Source organism: Pteropus medius, unplaced genomic scaffold (assembly GCF_902729225.1).
Source record: "Pteropus medius unplaced genomic scaffold, Ma_sr-lr_union100, whole genome shotgun sequence".
Lineage (NCBI taxonomy): Eukaryota > Metazoa > Chordata > Mammalia > Chiroptera > Pteropodidae > Pteropus > Pteropus medius.
The window spans coordinates 10,132,601-10,154,945 of record NW_024352784.1 but is presented as its reverse complement, the minus strand read 5'-3'; the positions used below and the strand labels follow the sequence as shown (position 1 = coordinate 10,154,945).

Genomic DNA, 22,345 nt, shown 5'->3' with positions numbered 1-22,345 from the left:
TAATTGATATAAACAAGAGTTAAATGCCTATGACATAGGTCTGGCCAGAAAAACATCACCAAACTTTTAAATAAAGACCCAAAACACTCCTAATAGTAACCATTGAAATAAACGTAAGCTGTACATACATTTGAGAAAGATAATAAAAACAAGGAAGATTATTTTTTAAACTGCTTAGTTCAGTTTAGGGTCACGTGGGTACCGGGAGCCTATCTGGGAAGCTCAGGGCTCAAGGCAGGAACCAGTCCCAGACAGGATGCCATTTCTTCGCTGAGTGAGCTCACACTCACTCAGACTGGGACAACTTAAAGACGCTCCAATTCATCTCACGTGCACATCTTTGGGGTGTGAGAAGAAACCGGAGCACAGGGAAAAAACCCACGCAGACACGCAGACACGGGGAGAACGTGCAAACTCCACACAGACAAGTGCCTCAGACAGGAATTGATTTTTTTCCCCTCTCATCAGCATTATAACAGACCTATGTTGAAGGAAGCAACTTTATTCAAGGACCTGCTGCAACGATTTCAAAGTGAAGTCCTGGGTCTGCCATTTGTGAATATTCTGAATCTGGTAAGTCCATTAAGCTTTCTAAAGCCCAATTCCTCATCTGTGAAATAGTAATAGTACTAGCATCTATGCTGTAAGATATTACCAAGGATTAAATAAGAAAATAACATAGTTGCCTTTTAACATATCGTCATTAAATGTCCTGGAATTTTGTCTAATGTTATGCTTGTTAGAAACCACACAATATATACCATTTGGCGACTTCCTTATTTAGAGTACTAGATATTTTAAAAAAATATTTTATTGAATACACACAACAAATCTGCACATTTCCTGTTAATATCTCTTTTATGGATGAAAAACAAAAGCACAGAGAGGGTAAGTCACTCTGTGTGTGTCACAAGTCACTTAGTCCAAGGTCACAAGACTTATAATTTGAGGAAAAAGTAATGGAACACCAGTCATTATGACTTGAAAGTCCATGCTTTTTGCACAATGTACCCAAACCTCTCAGGGACAGCATATAAGAAACTGGATTTGTTAGTCAAAGATCTGCTATGATTTATTTTCATGGTTATATTTTTGCATTTGAGCTTCTTGTAAGTATTTCTAAAAAAAAGAGAAAGCTTAGGGTTAATATTGCTCATCCTTACCATGGAAGGATGGCTTTTCCTACATATGAATGGTAATTTTATTTCTGCCCTTAGAATGAGAAATAGGTCAACCTACTTACATATTGCATTACTTAAATTGTCTACTGGGATTTGGATAGTTTAAGGCTTATAGGTCATTTTTTGGCTATCTTCTTCTAAATCTCTTAAGGCATCACAAATATTCAATGAACATTAAATCAAATATTTATTAAAGAATATATAATTGTAAATTTACTTTAACATTTTTCTCCTTAGGAGTTCAGAACCCTATGGCATAAGTACCTCATTTATCTGTATATACATTCCCAAGGGAGGAGACTGGTAGTATTATGAACCGAATTAAAAATAAATGGGCAACTTTAATCCAGTTTTTTAGTTAGTCTATCACAGGATTGATGGGGTTTCCCCTATTTGCATGTAACCATGCTGGAAATAATAGCCATGCTGTGTTTAGGGGATCAACAGGTCAGAGCAAGACTTGTTTAGACCAGAACCTGAAATGGCTCAGGGGTGCCTCCATTCGTGTTTCTCTGATTATCTGCTTATTTGCCCAGCTACAGACTAAACAATAACATAAGCCATTGTTGTCTCCATTTGAGATGTCATCGGCCATTGTTCTGACTGACCACCTCTGCTTCAAGACTCAAATGAGTCATCATTTTATTTGTAAGGACTTTCTTGATCCTAAGCATAGTTAATCATGTCTGTGTGTAGAGTTGTGACAATTAGATGGGTGGATATATGTGGTTAATGTGGTATATATGTCCATTACAACATATTAAACAAATATATTTTGTGTACATCTTCTCTGAAAGGCCAAGAACTTCATGGGGGCAGAAACTATGTTTTATTTCTCTATCCTCAACACAGATCACAATATCTGGCACAAAATAGACATTTAAAATCAGTTTACTGAATAATGTAGGAAACTAGAGAACATATTTAATATATGAGGATCAGACCATAAACTCATTGTTTCATTATTTTTGCTTATAGTTTCTACTGAATTGCAATGACCCATGGGTCGATTTTTCACTTTAAATGGCACCCTTCAAATGTTATTTCTAAGCTTACTTTCACCTTCTATAAAAAGAGGACAGCGATACTTATTTGCTCTTCATGGAATACCATGGGAAACAAGCAAATAATAAAGTATATGTATTAGTTGTCTAGGGCTGCCATAACAAAGTACAGCAGCCTAGGGACTTAAATAACAGAAATTTATTTCCACATAGTTCTAGAAGATAGAATTCTAAGACTGCAGTGTTAGCAGAATCGATTTCTTCTAAGACCCCTCTCCTTGGCTTTTAGATGACCGCCATCTCCCTGTATTTTTCCATGTTTTTTTCTCTGTGCATATCTGTATCCTAATCTCTTCTACCTATAATGATATGTGTAATATTGTGTTAGGGCCTACTCTAATGACCTCATTTTAACTTAATTACCTCTTTATGTCTTATCTCCAAATAGTCACATCATGAATAACGTACTAGCGGTTATATCTTTAACATATGAATTTTGTGGGAACACAGTTCAGCCCATAATAGTATGTGAGGCCCAATATGATGCCTGACATATAGCTATCATTTTACTTATGGAAGTATTATTACTTTCAGTCAAAGATTTCCAATAGATTAAAAAATGGCTTTACTTCTTGATAAATTGACCCTTTGGTTTCTTGCTCAGCTTGCTTGGAAAAAACAACATGTAGACAGGGCGCAGGCAATCTCAGCATGAAGTGCAGGGCAGAGGGATAAAGATGAAGAATCTTCCTCAAGTAAGAATATTCTGACCTCATTTACAGATTTAGCAAAAGCTTGTCATAACGTGAAAAACATATGATCCAGATGAAGAAGGTGATGCTATCAATGGTGGCAAATCCTACAAGAAGAAAAATGAAAAGCCATGTAGAGGTATATTTGGCCTGCAGGGGAAATGACAGTGAATGAGGATGACAAGCCTGAAAGATATTAAAAAGAAACATTTCCATGAAAACCTAGCAGTCAAATTTTGATGGGAAGAGTCGTTAGCGAAAGCCATACGTCAACCTTGTGATGAACTCTGAAGCCATTTTCCATGCAATCATCTTTCCTTCAGTTCCTGCCATCCTTCTTTCTTTCTTTTCTCCATTCCTCTACTCATCTTTTGCTTTCTTCCACAAAAATGGACTCTGTCATTTAATAGATATCGTTAGTGTACAATGGTGTATACAGAAGTAGATAACATTCTTAAGAAAATAACGAAAATATATCTAGTTAATTCTTATTATCTGTGGTAGTTCTATGAAGCCATAACAAATATTAAATTAGCAAATACTAAACTGTTATTCCTAGGGAAAACACACACCAACACACACATAGTGCACATAGATTGCAATCTTAAATCCTAGAAATTACTCATTCTTGTAGGTTCTATTTTCCTTATTTTTCAAAAGAGAAAGTCAGGTTTAGAAATTTTAACTTGCCTGAAGCCATCTCACTAACAGGTGCAATAGATAATTGTAATTCAAGGCCCATCAATTTAGAGCTAGAGCTTCTTGTCCTACACTACACTTCTCTCTGCCATCTCCATCTTCTGCTTATGTAAATATAAATATATAATTTACTTTCTGATTCAGTGGAAATATTCTTTCGACAATATTTGAGGCACTAGTACCTGTGCCCTAGAAAAGATATTTCCAGTCTTTAAACAGCACACATGCAAAAGCCAACACAAATGAACTGTGAAGACGTGCGGGATGCAATATATATGTATTTCACTGAGTGGGCAAGGAGTCAATATGCCAAAAAAAAAAAAAGTAATATGAAATGTTAGGAGAAAGAAAGTCTTACATTCTCTATGGGGTTCTGTTTTAATCTCACCTAGATCATCCATCTGTATATAATCACCCCATAACATTTAGAGCTCTGTGCTGAGCTGAGGGTGATCAAACTGGCTAATTATTCATCAAAGCATAGCTGCTTACTTGGAAAGGGAATTTTCTCTGGTATAAATATTACTTAGGAGTGCCTGTGAATAAATCAAGGGGGAATTAACAAAGTATTTCATCTAGACTTGTACCTATTACTTTATTGCTGTCATTTAAATGGTAACCTTTGAGCAGAATATCATTTAATAAACAAGCCAATTATTTTGAGGACATATAGATGGTTCACTGGTACATAGTGGATGCAAGCCATGCAGTCTATCAAGTAACTGAAGACTTAGATTCAAGTTTCTATGTCAATGGTTTGTGTGTATATGCACACACACACACACACGCACACACACATATATTTTTTGTTTGTTTGTTTTTGTTTTCTTATCTAATATTTATATACTTACTTTCATATTGTCCAAAGCATCATGGATGTTAAGAAAAATAACTGGGTTTGAATCTCAACCTGGTGCTTGCTGGTTGTGTGATATTTGACCTCAGATCTCTGAGCCTGTCTCTTCCTCAAGTGTAAAAGGGGAACCACAGTACACGCTTAGCTGTAAAGAGTATATGAGAATATACATTATTTTAAGCTGATTGCTAGTTTTACTTGTTTTTCAGCTACCCTGGTAATAATGAAAATGTGCCATTGTCATAAAGTGCAACATTTTATATATTTAAATTGAAGATATCTATTCCTGGATTTAGATACACACACTTGAAGTTACCACACAAAATTCAACATACTGAAATTATAGATAAGCGACAAGCCTATGTGCACTAGAGATTTTAAAATTAATATTTTATTTTAGATCAGTTCTAGGTTTATAGAAAATTTAAAAGAAAAATATAGCACCTCCCCACAGTCTTCTCTATTATTAAAAAGTCACATAGGCATAGTACATAGTTACAATTAATGAACCAGAACTGATACATTATTATTAACTAAAGTCAGTAATTTATACTAGAGTTCTGTTTTTATGATGTAGAAGATAGACTCTATCTGCTGTGGATCACTGGAAGTCAAGGCGAGCCTATGTTTGCATGGAACTTTATGCCTCACCTATGGCCAAATGAAATTGTACCAGAGATATGATGTAAACTCAAAGGGTGTCTGTTATAACATAATGATTTAATTTTATATTTAAAACAAACCTATATCTTTTTAAAAATTATAATGGAAATGGTTATCTGTTAAGAGGATTACCTCCCTTTTTCTCCTACGGAAATTGAAGTTTAGAAAGGCTAAGTCACTCACCTAGAAGCCCAAAAATAACAAGAGGCAGAAATGGAATTTGTACTTAAATGTTCTGACTACATGTCCAATATATTTCCCATACCTCTAAGCTGTTTCTCAGACAGCTAATGAGAGTTTGAATGCCTATAGATATTATATTCATAGAAATAAAAACAATGAGGAATAATCCCCTCTCTTGAAATGTTTTCATACCTTAATAATTAATATAATTAACATTGACCCAGTACTTACCATATGCCTTGCACTCTGCTTGGAATGGAAAAGACAAGAATTGAAGAGCATTAATTAATTACCTAGAGGAGATCAAAACACATTTTGGTTACACACACAGATAAACGGTATTACAAAGTACTAAAACAGTGGCAAAGTTAGCAGTGTGCCCAGGTTCTTAGAAGAACAGAAAGGAGGGGTAACGGAGTACAAATGGGAAAGAGTTCTTATTTTCTTTCTTTTTCCTCCTCCTCCTCCTCCTCCTCCTCCTCCTTTTTCTTTTTGTAAGCAAAACACATACTCTGTGGTTCTTCTTGAGTCCTAGTGATGTAATCCTGAGGTCTGGATAGCCTTTGATGCATCCCATGTCTGTAGTAAACAGAGCTCTTTCTTATGACTTGCCCTCTGCTTAAGTCCCATTCCTGTTTTGAAGCCCTAGTGTCCTTGTAGGTTTAGTTGCCAGTTTCTGAATCATTATTGTTTCTCTACTCAAGGTTAAATAAATCTCTTCAAGGACAATGACCATGTATTACACACATTGTTTCTTCAGTGCCCAGCACAGGGGTCTGTCCTTAACAAGTGCTCAGTATACAAAGAGGTATTTCATTATTGCCCATGGCCACCCAAGTCTCTGAGTCATTTTGGATCAGGCTGTTTCCCTCTTCAGCATCCTTTGATGGCTTCCCTTTCTTATAATATTCTTTTACAAACTATGCTGTACAATAGCCTGGTAAGGTCTCCTCCACATGAAAATAAATAAATTTATTTGTCCTAATTCAAATAAATTGAGAAATGTTGTATATCCCTCCTGGAGAGTCACTATGTGCACTAATTTATTAGAGGTTTTGAAAAGGCCTGCAATTCAGAAATTTGCATTAACTTCCCAATATTCCTTCTCTATTTCTTCCATACTATCAGAACTCTGACAATGTGTCCACATAAAATACTAAATCTGTGACTTCCTTTTACCTAAGAGTTGACTAAGAAAGCCAGTCCTGGTCAATGAAATTTAAGCATAATTGGTGGGTGGAGCTTCTGGAAAGAATATTTTTTTGAAAGGAAGATCTCCAATGTGAGCATGTCCCCTATATTTTCACCCTCTTTCTTCTTCCTGTCTTGACCACAGACATGACACCTAAAACAGCTATCTCACGACAATGAGCATGCAGATTGAATTGTTTAGATGGCTGAGCAGAAAAAAAGAAGGCTCCTGGTACTTGCACAGCTCCTGTAAACCAGAGTTCCGACCTCAGGACTTCTTGTTAGATCAGAAAAATATACCATTTATATAAGGTACTATTTGTCAGGTTGTCTTATTATTTGTGACAAAATAATTTCTAAAGGTTATAACACAAATATATTACTTTTTATCTCTTAGTAAGACTTCCTGGAAACTTTTTCAAGGATACCACCTCTATTACTTTTATATTGCTGCTATAACAAATTAACAAAAATTTAGAGCTTTAAAATTATGTACATTTATTATCTGAAGGTAAGAAGTCTGACATGGGTCTAACAGGCAAAATCAAGGCATCACCAGGGCTGTGTTACTTTCTAGACATGCCACGGGAGAATTTGCTTTCTTACCCTTTCTAGCTCCTAAAGTCCACTTGCTCTTTTTGGCTCACTGTCCCTTACTCCAACTTGAAAGCCAGCAGTGTTGAATCTCTCTCACTCTTTTCTAACCTTTTATCAATATCTCTCTGAATACAGTTGGGAAAGGTTTTTCAGCTTTTTCAGATTAAGACCATCTGGATAATCCAGAATAATCTCCTTATCTCAAAAACTGGAAATTTAATTATGTCTTTAAAATCCCTTTTGCTATGTAAAGTAACATATTCACAGGTCCTAGGGATTTGAGCATGAACATTCTTGGGAACCAGTATTCTGCTTACCACACAACCCTATAGAATAAAGCTTCTACTCCCTAGCACCAGTCTTTTGTTGTATGACATTTATGTTACTTTCATAATCACCCTTTCTTACTCACTATATATTTCCTTTTTGTATTTTTCTGTCACATAGATCCTTGCACCATGACCTGGTCAACTTTACCTTTATGAATAAGTCACAAGCCCATCCGCTATATTTTCAAGGCCTGGGGAAAGCATCCTAATGGAGATTCCTGGACTGCATGTATAAATAGTTAAAAACTGCAAATCAGCTATCAAAATGTTTAGTAGGTCTTATCTTCCTACTTTGACAAACAGATCTTGATAATAGTCTTGAAGACTTAGTTCAAATTTAGAATTCTCTTCCTCCCTCAGAATTCTACCCCAGAATGTGGCAGCACAAGGAGACATGACACTAAGCCCATGTTCCTTTTCCGTGTTCTGAAGCTAAGACATCTGAGCAACTGAGCCCAAAGTCCAAGCTCCATACACGCTTCTCACAAACAACCACCCCTTGGCCACCATTCAGTAATATAGTTATAACAGTTGTGATGCAATCAACACTCAGGAGAACAGAGGTGAAAAAGAGGGCTGTGCAGTTCCTGGAAACTCCAGGGATCTGTGTGCCCAGAGCATGATCTAGAAGGTGGGCTGTAGACTCTGGCTGGGGAGTAGTGGGACCTTAGGAAACATGGGGGTTGGCCCTCTAAAGTTCAGGACTTAGGAAACAAGCTCCTCTTTCCCAGGTGTAAACAAATTACTGCTTTTGTGTCTAGTTTAAATTTCTACCCCTCAATTTCATAATAATATGATCTAATTTATTTTTTATGATCCACCTAATTTCTCAAGCATTTTGTGAGAACTCTGGTGACTCTCCTTCTTAAAGAACTTTAAGAAAAATATGCTTTTAATAATAATAGCACATGAATAGCATGTAGCACATATATGGTATATTATATATGAATTTATTATGTAACTGCAAATATAATATATAATATAGCATAGTATAATATGTAATATAATATAATTAAGATTATATAATATATAGTAACACCCTAATATTTATTGAGGGCATTGCATGTACCATGCACTGTGCTATTCCAGCTGTAGGGATTAGCTAATGTATTGCTAGAATCACATTATTGCATTTTGTAGTTTATGTTAAAGTCTTGTGAGCACAGGGACTGTATCCTCTCCTCACTGTATATATAATAGCTATGAAGTGCCTAGCATGACTAAATTTTAGATAAATGTTTGCAAAGTGAATGCATGGTTGATCAGAGCTTTATATTTTTCTGATGCTATCAGTCTCCATCTGCCTTACTCCTGTTCCTCTCCCTGGATACGATCAATTTAATCTACCAAACTGGCCACAAGAGACTCTTTAATGACACAGTGAACAGCATTTTGAATGACTGCAGATACTTTTCTGAGTTCTCAACTTTGACCATTTTAAAGATAATATGGAAGGGTCTGGAATTTGGACATTTGGTGAGAAAAATGAAAGGCTTTGACAGGACAGATACCACTGAAAATGTTAGGAACATATAGTTACTTTTTCCCGCCATCATGTTGACATACTTATTTTGCATAATTAATTAAAAGTCCATAATACTCAAGAGCCATAGTGAATTAAAATGCAATAGAACAACCACCTATAAAAAATTTCAAGAGTTATCCTTTTAAAATGTTGAGTATATAATAATTTGTCATTATTCTGATTTGTCTGTGGTATATTTAATGTTCACCTTACCTGTGAGAAAATGTTATACCATTTCTCCCTTGAGCTGAACAAAGATACTTATAAATTTCATGTACTAATGAGCAGATAATGCATTGGAAATGAGTTATAGCCTACTTCCTAGTAAATTTGTAAAAAGAGATTTTGGAGATAAAAATCAACATTATTTATGTGCTTCTGTTAATATGAATAATGTATCAGTTTAGCTTAAGCTGAATAAATCAACTTAAACATTAATAAATGAAAGAAATTACAAAATATGCAGAAAAAAATCATCTTTCCCCAGAGACTTTTATCAAATACATTTATCTCAGATTCCTTACGTATATAAATGCATACACATACATAAGTGAAAACAGAATAATGAGCACACTCCTCTTTGGTATATAACTGTTATTTCCTTTTATTTAGAAAATAATGTTTTTTGTTGTGTATTAAATTGTAACTAAAAGGTTTTGGGGTAGATGGAATCTGAGAAAATGAAACAAATGATATTAGTTAATCAGATATTTATGCACAAGGAGACTTTAAGTAAAATGAGCTTAAATAAAGTAAATCTTTAAGACATTTGATTGTGACGACAGAACTAATAGATGAGTGAAATAATTAGCTAAAAAAATCATTAATCTTCTACCCTGCTTTCAAGGGAAAACTGGATCTCAATTTTTACACAAATATTACAGTTGAGATGTAAGATTATATGTCATAGTAACTTTAATGTTCCAGTGGAATTTGAATAGTCTCTGAGATCAGAGAGACCTGGTTTAAGCTCCGGTTTCACCATTTATTAGCTATATAACATTTGACAAGATACTTATTCTCTCCTTGCTTCCACTTATCTATCTATCGAATGAATATAATACTTAACTCCCAGGATTGTTGTAAGGGTTATGTGAGATAGTTCACATAAAAGGGGTTGAAATGTACCCAGGCATAGAGTGAATGACTATTAAATATTATTTTTTTCTATCCTACTATGAATGAGTATCCTGCAATTAATTAAATGGCAAATTATGCAAAATAATAAGTTTGTGTAACAAAATGTAGGTTCTAGAGTAGACATGAATTAAAAAACTGGCACTTATATTCATGGTGCACACAGCATTGTTGAAGAGAAAAATTAAAAATTCACATTTCAGGAAGGTCGTTCAAATACCACCTCTTTGATGATTCTCCCATGTACACAATCTCATCACCTAAAAGCATTTTCTCCCTCAGCTTTCATTCAGCCAACATATTAGACACTTACTGTAAAGGAGCAGCAGTGTTAGGTGTTGGGGTTTTAACAGTGATCAAGAGACTCATGATTCCCAATTACCCTGAGTTTGCAGTCAGTAGGGACAGAGTTAATTTCAGTTTACAGGGCACTTCAACCAAATATGGTAATCGAGATGACGGAGAACTAGGATAGTCAGAGAAGAGTTCTCAATAAATAATGGCTGGGAAGAGAGCTAAAGGCTTATTTAGCCAGGTGAAAGGATGGAAGGAGCCGGAAGTCAAAATGAAGCAGCCTGGCCCTGTGTTGCAGTCCAGGACAAACAGAAAAGTTTGAAAATGAGGTTTGGCCGATTTGAAGAATTGAATTTAAAAACAAAACAAAACAAAAAAAACCCCTCTAAATCTAGGTAGAATGTAGAACGAAGAGAGTTGATGCCTAACAAGAGATGAAAGAAATAAACAAATAATTAAGAGATCAGAAGAACATATTATGAGGGATTTGTTAAGAGTTTCAACTTTATACTCAGGCAATGGGGAAAATCTCTCAACATCTTTGTCGTCCCCTACTAATTATATACTTCTCACAATCTACTTTGTATGATAGTTATTCATTGATAAGCCTGTCTCCCCTATGTAATATACTCTCTTCAAAATAGACTCCATATCACTATATTCACTCAGTATATCATGACACTATATGTACTTCACTTCTCAATTTACAGTTGACCTCCTCAGGTGTTATCCCATTAAATCCTCATGATAACCTTTTGAGAAATGGTTTACTCGTTGCTCCCTATCTGCAAATAGAGTAATTGAGTTGCATAAAGATTAAATGACTAGTAAATGGAAAGCTCAAGACATGAACACAGGACTTCTGTCTAATACAACTGTTGGAAATGATAGAAATGTTTTATGTGTATACTGACCAGTAATGTAGCCACTAGCCACATATGGCTATTAAGCACTTGAAATGGTACCAGTACAACTGAGAAACCAAATTGTAAATTTATTTAACCTGAATCAACTTAAATTTAAATAGCCATATGTAGCTAAGGGCCACCATATTGACAGTGCAGCTCTGTATTATGATATCTCATCATTCTGGCTTAATAAATGGGTACCAAATAAGCGTATGAGTCGTTTAGAGGATTACTCCATCATTATGTTATTCACATGTGATTTTAGATTCTATATTAGTTATATCTTTGAAATGTTTTGTTCATAGGCCTGAATGAAACCAATAAGCACTTTTTTTACCATATTTTCACAAAAATTATGTTCTGTGATAATTGACTTTCCTCATAACATAGTCTTTAAGTTTTTAAAGCATTGTTATAACAATTCGTTTAAAATTATTTGTATTATATTACCTATAAATTGTTAAAAATTAATAATCTTCATATAAATATTTTCTTTTTCCTTTAAATTAGCCAGAATATCACACACCCTGCATGCATTCTATAAAAAGTAATTCAATACATACTGAGTGTATTAGTTTGCTAGGGCTGCCATAACAACATACCACATACTAGGTGACTTAAACAACAGAAATTTATTTTCTCACAGTTCTGGAGTTGGAATCTAAGTTCAATGTATCTGCAGAACTGGTTTCCTCTGAGGCTTCTCTTCTTGGCTTGCAGGTGGTCATCCTCTGTGTATAGGCATCTCTGGTGTCTCGCTGTATGTCTTAATCTCCTCTTAAGACACTGGTCAGATTGGATTAGTGTCTACCCCAGTGGTTTCACCGTATGTTAATTACTTCTTTAAAAGCCCTATCTCAAAACACAGTCACATCTGAGATAGTGGGGGCTGGGGCTTCAGCATGTAAATTTGAGAGTGGGCACAATATAGTCCATAACATTACCTTCTAGACTCTTATTTCTTTGTCTAACACAGGAGCTCCTGAAGAGGATTTTGAACACAAAATTGGAGAGCATTAAATCATTTTTATAACTGTTCTGCACTTTTTAAGTATATAGTCTGATGCAAGAGACGCTTGATTCAGACAAAACACTTATCTTAAATCTTTTCTAAGATAGAAAATTAGTGGAAAATGCTAAAGGCCAATCATTAATTTCCAACAAGCATTTTAAAGCACAATGCCCTACAGTCTTTTATTAGGATGTATAAAATGTGAATCATTTTATTATCTATAATAAAAATGTAATTATCATTAAAATTAATCCTGGAGACTAAAATTTTTTAAAGCATATTTATTTTTTCCAATGTACTTGATTTTAATGTTTGTTTGCTTGGGATAAATTTCAACCAATGAAATAATGAAGTCTTGTTTATATGCCAGTACTATCAGTTTTTTTTCCTGATAACTTTTAAAGGCACATTTTGATAAGTAAAGTGAAATTTCATAAAAGATTAGACTTATACAACACTAACTGGAGCTAATTTTATCATTATCTGAGACTAAATGACTACATTCACAATATGCTAATATGAGGAAAAGTGGTAATTACATAGTGCTGATATCTTTAATGGCCCGCATCTCAAATGGAGAGGCAGTGGGGAAATAGTCCTAGCTGAAGTGAGAATGATGTTTTTACCATTTCTTGCTGAGTGATCCTGGGCAAGTTATCCAGTCTCTGATCTCTGGGTTATACCTGTCTATAAAACCCAGGTATTAGGTTCCTTATCTCCTATTTCTTTAATCCCACAGTGCTGTCTGTAGCTTCTTTTAGGTAAAATAAAAAGGCCTTGCTGTTTATTTTGAGAGGAGGCTTTTCCCGCCATGTCACTTACTATATCAGTGGTGAGTAGAAGGTTGGTCAGTTAGTCTCTTCCCTTTACCAAGTGAACACAAATATGGGGAGCCTAGAAAATGATTTTTATTCAGCAAGTAGCTATAAATTCTCAATCTTATTATCTCACAACGTGATTATTTCAATCTTAGCAAGCTGGAGAATTAGAGACTCTTGGTATGATTAGTCTAGCCAGTTTCCTTTGCTAATTCTCTATTTCAGTTTCAGTAAACCCAAGGATAAAAAACCCAGTGACCCTTGCATTTAGGGTACCACTGTTTGTCCCTCAAACTACTTGAGAGTACCACCTGTCACTCTATTTTTTATCAGACTTCTATTTCCCCTTCTTCCTAGAGTCTGGTTCCTTTAAAATCTAAGTCTCCTACCTATTTCTTTAACTTCTTTTCCAGGCTATAGGCTTTCCCTAACCTATTTTGTCATGGAAACTCTCAGACCTTCAGATTCAAGACTGAGTGACAGCTTCTAGTTCTAAGGAGAGTGGAAGAGATGGTTATAGGGAAGATGATTACTTGTAATACACTACTTTTATTTTTTTCTTTCTAAATTTCTTTGATCATCTTCAGAGAACTGGAAAAAATAATACATGCTCTATGTTTTAATGGTGTGTGAGCTTATCTACTGCCAATATATCTACCATGTTTAATAGTGAAGATCTATGCCCCCACTGTTAATATAATTGGGAAGCAATTATGCAAAAAGCATGGCTATCTTCCTTTAGAAAGTAAGCAACATGGAAACAAAGAAGAAAAATCACAAAACCTCTTATTAACTTAGTGTTGCATAGGGCCATGCCCAAGTTCTTACTGGTTCTGACTTTGTTTTCAATTTGGTTTCTTTGTTTACATTTCTTCTCTTCTACTAACTTTACATTTTATAATAAAAATATCATTTGAAATAGAATTTATTTTTATTGTGATAAGGTAGACAGTACAAGTTTAAAAAATATCCAGTTAGCATCAATATTAATTTCAAACAATGATAATAAAATGTTATAATACTTGTGGGAAAGATTAAAATGGGCAACAGGATAATTTTCTTAAAAATAGAATGATATTTTTGCATATATTCATAATGACTATTTCTATTACTTTTATATTACTTACTTTTTCTATTACTTACTGATATCATGTATAAGAGGGTCAGCAGAAATGTCAGAGGTGTGTAGTTCAAGACTAGCTATAATTGTTGAATGTTGACGTGTGTGCAGTAGCAATTTATGTCTGCTAATACTTGGCTACCTAATTATTAGGAATGATCCAATCTGTGATAACAGTAGCTACCATTTACTGAGTGCCTATTCTGGACCAGGAAATAAACTAAGTATAGCAATTGTATTATAGCAAATAGAATTCTTCCCAAAAGGTTCAAATGAAGCAGCTTTAATGAATAAACTTAAATGAATTTACTAGGGATATTGACACAATTAAGGGGACAAAGAAGCATGATGAAGCACCAGAGACTAGAAACCATGGGAAACCAGTATTAAGGGAAAGGAAAAGATAGAATGTTTCAGACCTCAGTGAGAGCTGAAACCACACAGCTGTAGCTTCAAATATTTTTTTTTCTCTTATTATGATGCCTTTCTTATGTACTCATAACTTTTTAGCTAAAATTACATTGACATATATCTCTTTTATCTCTCCCATGGGACTATAACGCAGGGACTTTTTGCTACTTTAAAATTTTTTTTTTTAAATTTTTAAAAATTCATTTATTTTTATTATGGTAACATTGGTTAACGAAATCCAGTAAGTTTCAGGTGTACAATTCAACAGTAAGGCATATATATATTGCATTGTGTGTTCACCGGCCATAGTTAATCTTAGCCTGAGTTTTGCTCTATAGCAGGGGCACAATATTTAATTGGAGAATGAATCAATGAATGTATGAATGCATTCAGAGTTTTTACAATGCAATTTAAGCCCCTATTATTTAAAAAAAGCTCCTTAGTAATCTCTGTTGACATTCTTCTATAGAGAAAATTTTGTCTTATGAAAATGAAGTGGTGTTTCTATTTTGAACTTGCAAAGAGGAGAGCTTGAGAGGTAGACAGTAAAAAATACACTTCGAATGTGTATAAAACAATCTGAAGAACTGGTCCCTTAGAAGCCATAATCTTTTCAGAAGGTAACTCAGAAACAACAACATACCTGTCATTCAGATCAGCTAGATTCAAGCTGTTTTTCTTCAAATATGCAGTTTTCATCATTGGATAAATTTTATTGGCCTTTTTAATTTTTAAATTAGTACCAAAAACAAGTTCCTTGTATGTAAAATGATGACATTTAATTCAACCTAGAAGCTTATTTTTATGCCTGCAATGTAAATCGCTCTTGCGGGTATTAGAAATACAGAGTTGGACAAAAGACAAAATTCTTATCCCTGTAGAGCCTACGTTCAAGTCTAGAAAAACAGAAACACACACACACACACACACACATACAAAAATAAATTTAAAATATAATTCCAAGGATTTGTATGTGGTATGAAAATAATAAAACAGGGTGAAGGGAAAAGGATTGATGTGAGTTGCTATTTTAAATAGAGTGGCCCTTTTGAGGGAAGGCACTCCAACTGAGACTTTAATAAATTAAGAAAAGAGCTGAGCAAATACTGAAGAACATGTAGCAGGTTAAGGGAATGGAAATGTATTTAAGATAGATAAAATAAATGCAAAAAAAAAAAGGATGAGAATTAAATTTAATATAATGAATGAAAATATGGTATAATCCATATTAGAAATACAAATTTATTATAATGTGTGTTGATTCTTAGGGCTGCTGAAACAAATTATAACAGACTGGGTGGCTTAAAATAACAAATTTGTTTTCTCACAATTTTTGGAGGCTGGAAATCTGAAATCAAGGAGTCAGCATAGCCATGCTCCCTCTGAAATCATTCCTTTTTTTTCCCCTAGCTTCTTGCGATTTTCTGACAATGTTTGGTGTTTCTTGGTTTGCAGCTTCTCTCATCAGCCCATGGCATTCTTCCTGTTATGTCTCTGTCTTCATGTGGCCATCTTATAGGGACCCCAGTTAAATTGGATTAGGGTCCCACCCTACTCCAGTAGGACCTCATTTTAACTAATTACATCTGCAATAATTCTTTTACTAAATAAGGGCACATTCTGAGGTATTTTAACAAACTGTTTTGTGTGTGCATGTGGGTAGAGGAGACACAACTCAATGGATACTGTGGTGTTTTATCGGAAGGGATTTCTTTTGATAGTCTTCTAGGAGGAAAGTCAACAGTGTTAGGAATGATTGACAGAAGAAACTAATGACCATTTTTCCTTTTTTAGGAAAATATTTTTATAGTGTATCTGAGGTCAAAAGCAGAGTGCTAAAAATGCAAAATACACCCTACTCTTTGATTAATTTTAGTAAAGTTAGTTCTAGAATCATTTTTCCTCACAGGATTAAAAGAAGACAAGCTATTTTAATTCTGGCCTCTAGATCATTAGAAGTATGTCACATGTTTCTAAATTGAAATATAAGCCTAGTAAGGGCAAGTTCATAAAAGTATTCTACTTATGCCTGAGGTCAAAGATGAGGTTAAACTAAATAATGACAGAATAATTAAAAACTGAACAATATTAAATTATACCTAAAGCATTAGCTTCTTTAAAAACATGAACTATTTATAATTCTTTTTAAGGTTATACTGTTTTAATTAAAAGTTTGATGTTTTTTTCTATTTTATTGCACACAATTGTGTGATCCCAAATAAGGCAAAGGGAACAGTGTCCAGGTTACCTTATGAAGCCATGGCTGTTGGAATATTGAATCTAGTATGGAAGAAAAGTCAGGGTATTTGGAACTAGAAAATATGAATTCCTGCTGTACCATTATAAATCTTCCTATTCTTGAAAAAATTAGCTCATCCCTCTGTAACTCAGTCATCCCCTCTGTAAGAGTGGTAGGAAGATTAAATAAGATAATGAATATAAAGCACTTTTCTCTGATATAAATTAGGTTACCCATGAATATTAATTCTCTTTCCCTGTAGTAATAGTTAACTGTAATTATAACCAAATTGCCAAGGAGGAAATAACTTTTTCAAAACTAAGCCAATGTGAGTATATAAAAAACTGATTTTAAGCCATCTCTGCATCTTCCTCAGTACCTAGCAAAAGTCTCCATTTTAATTTTCTATTTCAGTTGCGTGTTGAAAGAGCAAATTATCATAACAGAACCTGACCCCAAGAAAACTATTCCCTTCACTCATCAGCATGTCTTAACCCATCTCCCGTTTGCCCTGAGAATACTCGCCGGCGGCGCTTGTGGCTGCAGTGTTTACCCCGAGATAACTTGCAAATCACAGTCCTAACCTTACCTCCAGAGTTTGCCACGAAATATCTTACCTTTATTATTTTCACATCGATCTAGGATACTGATAGTTTTTGGAAACAAATGACATCATTCTATTTATAACATTCTGTTTCTGGTAGTGGTATTTCCATTTACAAAATGTAGCAACTCTTGATTGCTGAAAACGTCAAATCCTAGAAAATGTAGCATTACTACGTGTGATGTTAATATCATTCTTGTTAGCCAAAGATTAATTTGATGAATCTGATTTATGCATGTATACATTTCTGTTACATTAAGATTAAAGTTTTGTTAGAAATAACTTTAAGAATAGTTTTTATATTTTATTTTCATAAAATTGAAAACCAGTCAGATTTGCTTCAGCCTTCACCCATTTACTAAACAAATATTTATTGAACAAATACTTATTGAATGCCTATGTGCTATGCATGGTTCTAGGAGCTGGGGATACAGGTATAAACGAACAGACAAGCCCTATCCTTGGGTGTCTTTTAGTCTGTAGGGAAAGACCGATAATAAACACAATTATGTAAACAAGCAAACAAACATTAGATGGGAGGTGACAAGTGCTAGGGGGGAAAAAAACTAAGTGGAAAGGGGTTTAAGTAGTACTGAGGAGAAGGGGATGAGGATTTTAAATATTTTAAATAGTGTGGCAGGAAAGGCATTTTTGGTAAGGAAAGAAAAGATCTAAAAGAGGTGAAAGAGAGAGGCATGTTGGTATCTGCAAGAAAAGCATTCCTGGCAAAGGGAACTGCTAATGCAAAGGCTGAGATAGGAGCTCGATCAAGGTATAACAGCTGGAGCTTCATAACAGAGATAGGATAGAAGGAAGTTAGATCAAAGCCATAATGATGTGGAGATACTGCTGGGTTTTGTAGGACCTAATGACAACTTCGCATTTCATTCCAAGTGAGATGGAAAGCCTTTAGAAGGTTTTGAATCTAAGTGATGGTATAATCAATGTTTTCAGACTGCAGGATCGTTCTTTCTTATCATAACAAATATTTGTTAAATAAATGAATACAATTAATTGAGTTCGTTGGGAGTAATAAGCTCATCAAATTTTAGACTACTACCTACCCTTTCACTTTGTAATATTCAAGCAGTAAAATTAACCCAATCCATGTGTATGCTGTTGAACCTAGATAAGTTAACTTATCTTCAGTGAATGCATATGCAGTATCTAAGGGTTAGCATGCTGCCTCTTACCTCTCTGTCTTTCCTGAGATTAGTTTGCCAAGTGCTAAGAAGCTGGATTTAAAAAGCTTTTGTTTCCAATTGCTATACTCACTGTGAAAATGACACCAAATCTCTGAATTTACAATTGATTAACATTCCTCTTATGGCACTGTTTGCTGAAAGATTGAGAAGACCCCAAAAGTGTAGAACTCCTTATTGTCTCTGATTATTTTTCCTTTTTTTTTTTTCACCCACTGAAAATGGGGGCTTTCAAATGAAAAGCTTTATTTCTTCCTGAGTAGAAACTGAGTGATATCTTATTACGCCTCTGATGTTAGTTTTTCACATTTAAACAACTGTTTACTTTTCTCTGTAATATTCAAAATGGTCTGAACACATACCATTTCTGAGTTGAGGCAAACAGTGACAACATGAGACATGGACAAATTGGTATTTAGTTCAGTGAAGAGAAGGTGGCCCCATGAGCAGTGGATAGCGCCTTAGATTTCTAGTTCAATGAGGGAGAGATGCATGGGCTTTAGAGACAGTTAAGATTGAATTCTTGCTTTGCAATTATTTGCTCTGTCCTAATGAGCAAGTTACTCCCAGTTAACTTCTTTATTTAGAAAAAAGGCTAAGTGATGTTTGTTGATTTAACAAAGTGAATAAAACACTGAAAGTAGTCCTTATCACAGAGGTTTTCAATAGTTGGTTCCCACTCTTTTTGTAGTTAATGGTGGTGTTAGCTCAACTTTTTCTGGTTATCCCCTTCCAGTGAGCTCACCTCAGCCTGTTTACCTGCATTGAAGTATCTCGAAACATAGCCAGGGAGAGAGATTCTTTCACAATTATTTCTTCTGTCACATATAAGTCAGGCTAATAATACAATGGAAAACACACAGATTGATGTGTGAGCACAGAAGGAAGGGTGAGCGATTCATCCAGGAAAGAACAATCTTAAAGAAGTTAATTCACCCAACTGTATCTCAGTTAATAAAATGAAGATAATAATAATGATACTAGTTTTTCAGGGTTTTTACAAATTTGAAATGAGGTAACATCCAAAATATTATTTTTAAAAATGATATATCATAAATGCTGCATTAGCCATTTTCTTCGGAGAAGTTTCTCAAAGATTGGCTGGGATCCATAATCACTAACCTGCAGTGGATACTGTTTAGGGATGTTGCAAGGAAAATGTTGATTGGGATTATTTTCTTCAAAAAATAGTGCCAAAAGAAAGTAAACCCTTATTTTGCTTCCCTGATAACTTTCATTTAATCTTTTCATCCCATCTGACATATTCTCATCCTTCTGCTTCAACACAAGGGTAATTTTCTTGTAAAAAGAAAAAAAATACAGCTGTGTTTGGTTGCCTTACCATACCATCTATACCAAAAGCCTTGACTCTGAGTCACAGAATGATGATTATGGAGACTGTGCAATTAATACTTATCTACAGTATAGTGGAATAAGAAATGATAGTGGAAACTAAGTCAGAACGTATGGATTTGAATGCTGAGAAGGAAACGAAATGATTTGCTCCTGTTAATCTGTCTCTGTTGATTATTAGCCTAGCTAGAAGAATTTAGAAGATGGGAGGAAATACATTAATTTTTTTTTTTTTTTGGCCCCTACAGCTGGCTCATACTTTTACTTACTTTCTGAAGTTGAGTGAGATAACATTTCTGGGGATTGATTTTTTGGGGAGGTAAAAACTAAGGATAATAACAGCTATAAAGTCATGTCATTATGAAGATAAAATAAGACATTATCTTTGTTATACATAAGCCTTACCAAAAGTTACTTGAATCTTAACCTAATTTTGTCAGTTATCATATATTCTTGGACCTCAAGTTTTTTTTTTCTTGATTTTTGATTTTTTACAGTGAAAAATTTTTATATTTAGAATTAGCCAGTTAGACTCATTTTAGATGATCCCAATTTTGCTGGCAACAACCAAAGCATCACAGTTGGAAGCCAACCAAACATATACCTTCTCTCCATCAGGCCTGATCGGGGAGTTGACTTTGGCCTTGTCAGTGTCCCAGAGCTTCTTCACAGCCTGTTTGATCTGGTGCTTGTTGGCCTTGATATCCACAGTGAACACAAGTGTGCCGTCTTCTATCTTCTTCATGGCTGACTCAGGAGTCAGGGGAAACTTGATGATAGCGTAGTGGTCAATCTTGTTTCTCCTGTGGCGGGGAGCTCTTCTGAGGATATTTGGGTTGCCTTGGGAGCTGCAGTATCTTGGGCTGTCGGAAGGGGGTGACGTGTATTTTTTTTTTTTTTTTTTTTTTTTTTATGGCCGTGTTCGCCTTTCAGCACTGTGTTCTTTGCCTTCAAAGCCTTCGCTTTGGCTTTTGCTTTGAGAGGGGCAGGGGCTTCCTTCTTAGCTTTCAGTAGCATCTTCTTAAAAAGGGTCTTGGACCTCAAATTTTAAATGTAAACTTACAAGGATGAGTTAGATCTTAATTCTCAGCTTTTAGCAGACATAAAAATTTTATAGGAGACCTGTTTAAGATACAGATTTCCAAATCCTGTTCTCATAAATTTGGGTCAATATGCCTAACATGTGTCCTGGGAGCCGACCTTTAGTAAGCTCTCCAGAGGAGGATATTCCCAAAGGTGGACCAGAGATCACACTTGGATTAATACTGAATTAAATAGGTGCTAAACAATCTAATTATAAATAAAACTACTATGAACATGTCTTATATATGTCTTTTGGTTGATAAAAGCCTTCATTTCTCATGGGTGTATACCAATGAGTAGAATAACAGACTCAGCAGCTTGTGGCTTACATTTTCATGTTATTAATGTTGTATTTTGGAAAAAAAAAAGTGTTTTCGTTTGAATTTTAATAAGTCCTATTCATCAACCTCCTGTTTTATGGTTAGTAAATTTTATTTATTGTGTAAAAAATCTTTGCTGAGTCTAAGATCACTAGAATCTTTTTCTTTATTCTAGAAACTTTATTTTTTCTCAGGTTTTATCTTTAGGCCTATAGTACATCTTGAATTAAATATTATGAATGGTCTGAGGTTCCTAACTCAGCTTTAATTTTTTTCCACACAAATAACCAACTTCTCCAGAACCATTTACTGAAAGTGGTATCTCCTTCTCACAGAATTGTTGTGGCACTTTGTTGCAAATCAAGTGACCTTGAAGTGTGGAACTTTTTAAAAACTCTATTCTTTTCATTGATCTGAATTTCCTTCCTTGTGCAATATCCTTTTTAAAAATATTTAAAATGTTTTAAATTACAGTTGATATACAATACTATATTAGTTTCAGATGTACGACATAGTGATTAGACATATATATAATTTGCGACGTGATCACCCTGATAAGTCTAGTACCTTTCTGACACCGTACATAGTTATTACAGTATTATTGACTGTATTTCTCATGTTGTACTTTATATCCCTGTGACTGTTTTTATAACTGGCAATTTGTACATCTTAATTCCTTCTTCTTTTTCATCCATCCCCCAATTCCACTCCCTTCTGGTAACCATCAAAATGTTCTCTCTATCACTGAAATATGGTATTACTAGTTTTCCAATCTTGTTCTTAGAGATCGTTTTGACTATTTTTGGTGCTATGCCTTTCCATAAAATATGATTAAAAATAGTCTGTCAGTTTTCACTCAGACAC

At 34.6% G+C, this 22,345-nt stretch overlaps 1 long non-coding RNA gene across 1 annotated transcript; it reads right to left on the bottom strand.

The window, feature by feature from the left end:
- Positions 1 to 4,496: 4,496 nt before the first annotated feature.
- Positions 4,497 to 12,085, bottom strand: LOC120590410 (uncharacterized). The gene is made up of 3 exons (XR_005649715.1): positions 11,964 to 12,085; positions 5,570 to 5,584; positions 4,497 to 4,637 (listed from the first exon to the last, which is right to left on the bottom strand). It is a non-coding gene; the product is annotated as an uncharacterized LOC120590410 (long non-coding RNA).
- Between the last annotated feature and the right edge of the window lie 10,260 nt (positions 12,086 to 22,345).